Source organism: Thermobia domestica, chromosome 7 (genome assembly GCF_964235325.1).
Source record: "Thermobia domestica chromosome 7, izTheDome1.hap1.1, whole genome shotgun sequence".
Classification (NCBI taxonomy): domain Eukaryota; kingdom Metazoa; phylum Arthropoda; class Insecta; order Zygentoma; family Lepismatidae; genus Thermobia; species Thermobia domestica.
In genome coordinates this window covers 207519654-207525653 of record NC_137460.1, presented here as the reverse complement: position 1 = coordinate 207525653, position 6000 = coordinate 207519654, and the positions used below count along the sequence as shown (strand labels likewise).

At 36.3% G+C, this 6000-nt stretch overlaps 2 non-coding genes across 2 annotated transcripts; one reads left to right on the top strand and one right to left on the bottom strand.

Annotated features, from left to right (window-relative positions):
* Positions 1-3374: 3374 nt before the first annotated feature.
* Positions 3375-3536, bottom strand: LOC145691159 (U1 spliceosomal RNA). The gene has a single exon (XR_014132369.1). It is a non-coding gene; the product is annotated as a U1 spliceosomal RNA (small nuclear RNA).
* Positions 3537-4400: 864 nt separating this feature from the next.
* Positions 4401-4593, top strand: LOC145691172 (U2 spliceosomal RNA). Its single transcript, XR_014132382.1, has one exon. It is a non-coding gene; the product is annotated as a U2 spliceosomal RNA (small nuclear RNA).
* Positions 4594-6000: the final 1407 nt, after the last annotated feature.

Below are 6000 nucleotides of genomic sequence, written 5' to 3'. Positions count from 1 at the left end.
AAAATTTGAAACCAAAATTATCCAAACAGAAACTTCGAAACAAGGATTTTCAAACAAAAATTTATAAACACAAAATAGAAAATTTTTAAAACTAAAATTTCAAACAAAATTTTCAGTTTCGAAACGAAAAAAAAATTTAAAATATTTCACAAATTTCAAACGAAAAAATTCAAACAGAATTTTGAAACAAAAAATTTCAATCAAAAATTTTGAAGCAAAAATATTTACAAAAAATTTCAAACAAAAATTTCATGTTTCACGGTTATCCATCAAACATTATCCGGTTTTTAACGATTCGATTAACAAATAAACGATTTTGATCATATTTATCAGAATACAAAATGTTGAACAAAAGTGTTCAAACCAAGGATTTTAAATGATAAACAAAACTTAAAACTGAATGCAGCAAAGATTTGAAAATCAGCCAATCAGATTGCCCGGAAGATAGTGATCAGCCAATCAAATTGCATCAACAATAACTTTGCCAGTGTCAGATTACATCACCTTGTGACTAAATTTCAGTGTTGTAGCATGTATTCCCTTAAGACAATGAGTCATAAGATTCAATAAAGATAGCTATCAGAATTCTAAAGCTCAAAGTCAAATCAATCACCACCAATGGTCTTAGACTATGAGCTTAACCAAAGTTCAAAGTATTGTTTCAAATTTCGCGCCTCATACTAAAATTTTGTTTATCACAATTCCCAAATTTAAAGAATGATCCTACGTACCTCTCTCGATGTATCTAAGTCTTAGAATTAATCATATAATTACATGTTGTAGTTAGGTCTCAATTAGGTCAATTGTTTATCCTAGCAGAACCAACTGTTGTCTAGAAACGTGTTATTTGATAACTTCCACGAATTTTGAAAAGGAAATGAATCCCTGTACACTACGTCATCAAGGTCAATCACATGGTACATCGTGTTGCTTACGTTCATATTTGGCCCATACGCGGGAAAAATCAAAACCAACGATGTAATTTCATTTTGACAATTCTCAAATTATCCTTCAAAGTTTAAATGTACCAATGTCCTGGACACCTAATCCTATCATAGGTCAATAACAGATCACGTGACCATACTCATATTTGCCAATGATTTACCCAAAGAAAGAGATACCACTCAATTCTAAGAACAATTACCAATTTTTAATTTAACAAAAAGAAATGTACCCCTCCCAAAATTTATGATTGGTACATAAATACACCTGAGTCTTATGAAAAAGTAAATCCTGTACTCATTCAATAATAAAGCCGGTCAATAACCTTCAAAATTTGTACAGTTGACCATAAGAGGGACACCGACATTTACAATGGGTCCTAGAAAAGGTTTAGCGAATTTTGATATTTGATAATTCCCAAATTTAAAACGGAACATAATCATATAAAGATAAGTTCTGTACATATCCATATAACGTGCTAAATCCTTATCAAAGGGGGGTCAATTACCTCCGAAATTTGATTTTTGGTATTTCTTTACCCATGAAAGGGAACAATGTGGACCATCCAAATTTATAGAGGTACATATTGAAGTCCTGTACCATGATACCAAATGCTTATATTAAACAATTTCTAAAATTGAGTGGATGAGCTCCTCTCAAATTTTTAAAGGGTGCATCACTGTACCCATGTCTTGATTGGAAATGAACCATATAACCATATAAGTTACCATATAACCATATAACCATATACATGACCATATAACCATATAAGTTAATAAGACCTCATCAAAGGGGGCAAATTAGGTCAAATCCAAGCACGTGCCAATTTTTACCCTTGAAAGGGAATAAGCTGGACCAACCAAATTTATAGTGATCTATATTAGGGTCCTACACTATAATACCAAATGTTTAAATTGGACAATATCCAAAATTTAAGGAGTGAGCCAATGTACTCTTCCCAAATTTTTAAAGGGGTCCACCAACATACCCATATCTTATAAAAGGGAATGAACACTTGTATACGGTAATAACTATATAGGGTAATAACATCTTATCAAAGGGAAAAAAACCTCCGAAATTTAATATTTGGCAATTTTTTACTGATGAAAGGGAATGAGGTGGACCCCTAATCCTACTAGAGGTACATACCCTGGTTCTAGGCTACCATACCAAATTTTTAGATTTGGCAATTTAAGAAATTTAAGGGGGGTCATCCTATGGACCTCTGCCAAAACTTAAAGTGTGGGCCTAGGTACCCGGTCAAAACTTACAGGTGATGGTCCTAACTACACCTAAATCATTGACTTCGGGCCAAAGGCATTGATCTTTGACCTATAACGTCACAAAAAATTTTGCTGACTGCGTTCCCTATACGGGGGTCAGTACTACTACAACATATAAAACAACCATGACAATAGCACCCATACAATTCATAAGCTTCCCGTAAACTATGTACTTAGCAAGGGTACTTAAAAAGCAGTACCGAAGTACATTTTTACCAGTTTCATTCTCAACAAATTTACGTCGTAAATATTCTTTAGTATTATTCATTTGGTATTTATAATATTTACCAATTTCATGCAATAACGTATATCATGTATTTCATACTGGATATCGTGAATGACACCAACATGGCGGATGTTAGCATTTCTTCCCGTTCTACTCATGTGGGTCCAGAATATTAAACCGATTTTTGGACTGAGGTGAGGTGGTTGTGGCTTGCCACACAAGACGGGATGATTATGAAAGTCTGGGAACACCCACAACTACAAACCGAAACCGTAGTAGTGGGCACTCTACCACTGGTGATAGATACGATGATTCGATGGAATGGTGATACGATGGAATGAATCTTGATTCTATTGCAGAGAGAATAGGAAGAAAATGAAATCATCCAGTTTAACGTCCCACTTTTTTTTTCTTTCTTTCCTTCTTGAACTTCAGGCTAAAAGTAAGGGGTAAGTCAAGTGAATGATGATGATGAAAAATTTGGTGGAATGAGAATGTGTGTGAAATCCCACGGACACGATATTGTTGACCACAAATTTACTTGTGTGGGTATCGAAGTAAGCGCTTTAGCACTGAGCCTGCCACATTTGGAAGAAAATGAAGTAACATGTAGCGAAGGGCCATGCTACGTTGAGAATAGTAGTCCTCGTTCGATCACCAAAGTGAAGCAGTGTTAGTACTTGGATAGATGGACTGCTTGGATATATCACGTTCTGTAGTTTTCGTATGAATCAGGATATTTATCTGTAACAAGTCAGAGTGGTAAATGTTTCAGTTTTACACGCACGGCACAGTTTAAAGGCTACACAAGACGGATGATTATGAAAGTCTGAGTAACACCCACAACTACAAACCGAAACCATAGTAGTGGGCACTCTACCACTGAGCTTGCCAACTAGTGTCTACGTTCGAATTGTTTTATTCCGGGACAGCGCGAACGCAGTCCCGACTAACAAAAATTACGCGCCCGAGATACCCACGTTTGGGGTATTCGCGGGGGTCAACCCAACCGAAGTGCAATGGAAGGATCTCACCCCGGGGGAACCGCCTTGCTGATCACGGTAGCCCCTACGCCAGGTAAGTATGCTCATGAAATCCAAGTCATTTGCCCAATCAAACTGCCTCACCGAATCGACAGTAAGAGGTTACAATTTTACCACAAACATAGATGTGTTTTCTGCACTAGTACTCTTTTTAATGTAGGCAGAAAAGTCACTAGGAAATAGAAAACACAGAAAATAGAAGCATTTTTATATTATGACGAGAAATTACCTGCCTGCACTCGGTTACTACCATCGGTGAGCAATCTACTGCCATCTGTTGGCATTTCTTCTTGTTTTACGTCTTGAACATGGGCACAACTGAGAGGAATAAAATGATTATGGTATAGTTTACAGCTATTTATGTTTCGAAATGTACGTATATGTAGTTGGTTGTGCTTTCTTGAAGATATTTGATGCCTATTTCCAACTGTGTAACGCAAACCGAAACTGTTCTATCTGTGAGCGCACTATTGCTATGCAACAATTTTCTGGCTGTTTACAATACGAAAACAATAACATTTAACAATGGAATGATTGGTAAATAATCCATGAAAAGCTGATGAAACATTGAGATAGCTTTAATAAATGTAATTTTCCGATTTTCATGCAATATATACTGGATGTTGTGAATGGCACCAACATGGCGGATGGGTTGCGTAGCAGCTATGTATGTATAGGGACTTGTTAAATACATGCTAGTAGTGCAATTTCAAATCGAGATAGAACCGCAAATTACACAAGCATGAAAATGAAAGCACTTATTGGAACCAAATAGCAGCGTCTAAGATTTACATTTATTTGGGCCATATCTATTTTGGATTGAATGAAAGGTGTCTAACACCACTAACTCTCACCCCAGCTGTTGAAACATTGATAATATAAACCGGAAAACCGCGTGCTCTCGTCATCGCTTCTCGGCCTTTTGGCTAAGATCAAAGTGTAGTATCTGTTCTTATCAGCTTAATATCTGATACGACCCACATTGTGGGTCCAGAATATTAAACTGATTTTTGGACTGAGGTGAGGTGGTTGTGGCTTGCCACACCCTCACCACGTGTCGGCCCAGCATTGCAGTACAGTTGGGATCGGCACACCTAAATCAAATTGAACCATAGTTCTTCTCATCTTGGTGGGTCATGGGTTCGAGTTCTACTTGTTACCTATATGAAGCCTCATTTCTGTCATTCAAGTGACATTCTTTCTGCAACATGGTCAAGGTCTGTCCGGAAAGTAATGTCACCATTTATTTACATAATGTGGATTAGCATTATTCAAACTATTGCATCGATCCATCTTTGGCAGCATGATTTCCAATCTGCAAAGGCATCCTGGAAGGTCTGTGCTGGCAATGCGTTTAAAGCCATTTCAAAAGCTGCTTTCACCACGTCAATTGTTCTGTAACGATGTCCTTTCAGGCAGAATTTCGAACGGGGAAACAAAAAGAAGCCTGAGGGAGCCAAGTCCGGACTGTAGGATGGCAGAATTGCCACGTTAGATTTGACCAGGTAATTGGTCACGCCCAGGACAGTGTGGGCTGGCGCGTTGTCATGATACAGTATCCAATCACCGCTGATATCACCACGCACTGAATCCTTGCTCTCTCTCAGTCTGTTGAGGACTTGTACGTGAAATTTAGACTTGTTTCCTGAGACACAAACTCATGGTGAACGATCCGCCTAATGTCAGAAAATACAATGAGCATGGTGTTTTGCGACGTCGACGTGTGCCAATTGCCTCTTTGTTTTGGTGTCGTATTGTCTCATCACCCATGATAATATTACCCAAAGCATCATTTTTACACAATCCCAAAACGTTTTGACAAATTTTCACTTAGCGAGAGTTCAAAAAAAAAAAAAATCTTGGGACAATTTTCCCGCACACTTGACTCATGTGGAAATTCTTGCTCACAATGACGATAGTTTTTGAAATATTTAACACGTCGAAATCGAACATGTTTTAGTGGTGGTTCTTGAAGGAAGTCACATCAGTCAATATTTATAATTAAATAGAGTTTTTTTTTTTTGATTAAAGAATAGAAACTGTTTTCTTCATTTTCTATTTTACAATATTCAGTCTATATCCATCTTGTGTTTGTCATTTTCTCATGTTCAATTTGTTGTGTATGAAAGTTATAAATATTTATTTTATTAATTTATCGAATTTCTAATTTCTCGATTTATATAGCTTTCCATTTATGTATTTCTATGCCAATAAATAATGTTCTATTTTGTTTAAAATCCTATTAGTTTCTCTTTTAAACTGCTTTTATCACTTTTTTTTAATGTATTTGTTTCTTTAATTTCTTATTTTATTTTTTAATGAATACTGGTGATACGATGGAATGAATCTTGATTCTATTGCAGAGAGAATAGGAAGAAAATGAAATCATCCAGTTTAACGTCCCACTTTTTTTTTCTTTCTTTCCTTCTTGAACTTCAGGCTAAAAGTAAGGGGTAAGTCAAGTGAATGATGATGATGAAAAATTTGGTGGAATGAGAATGTGTGT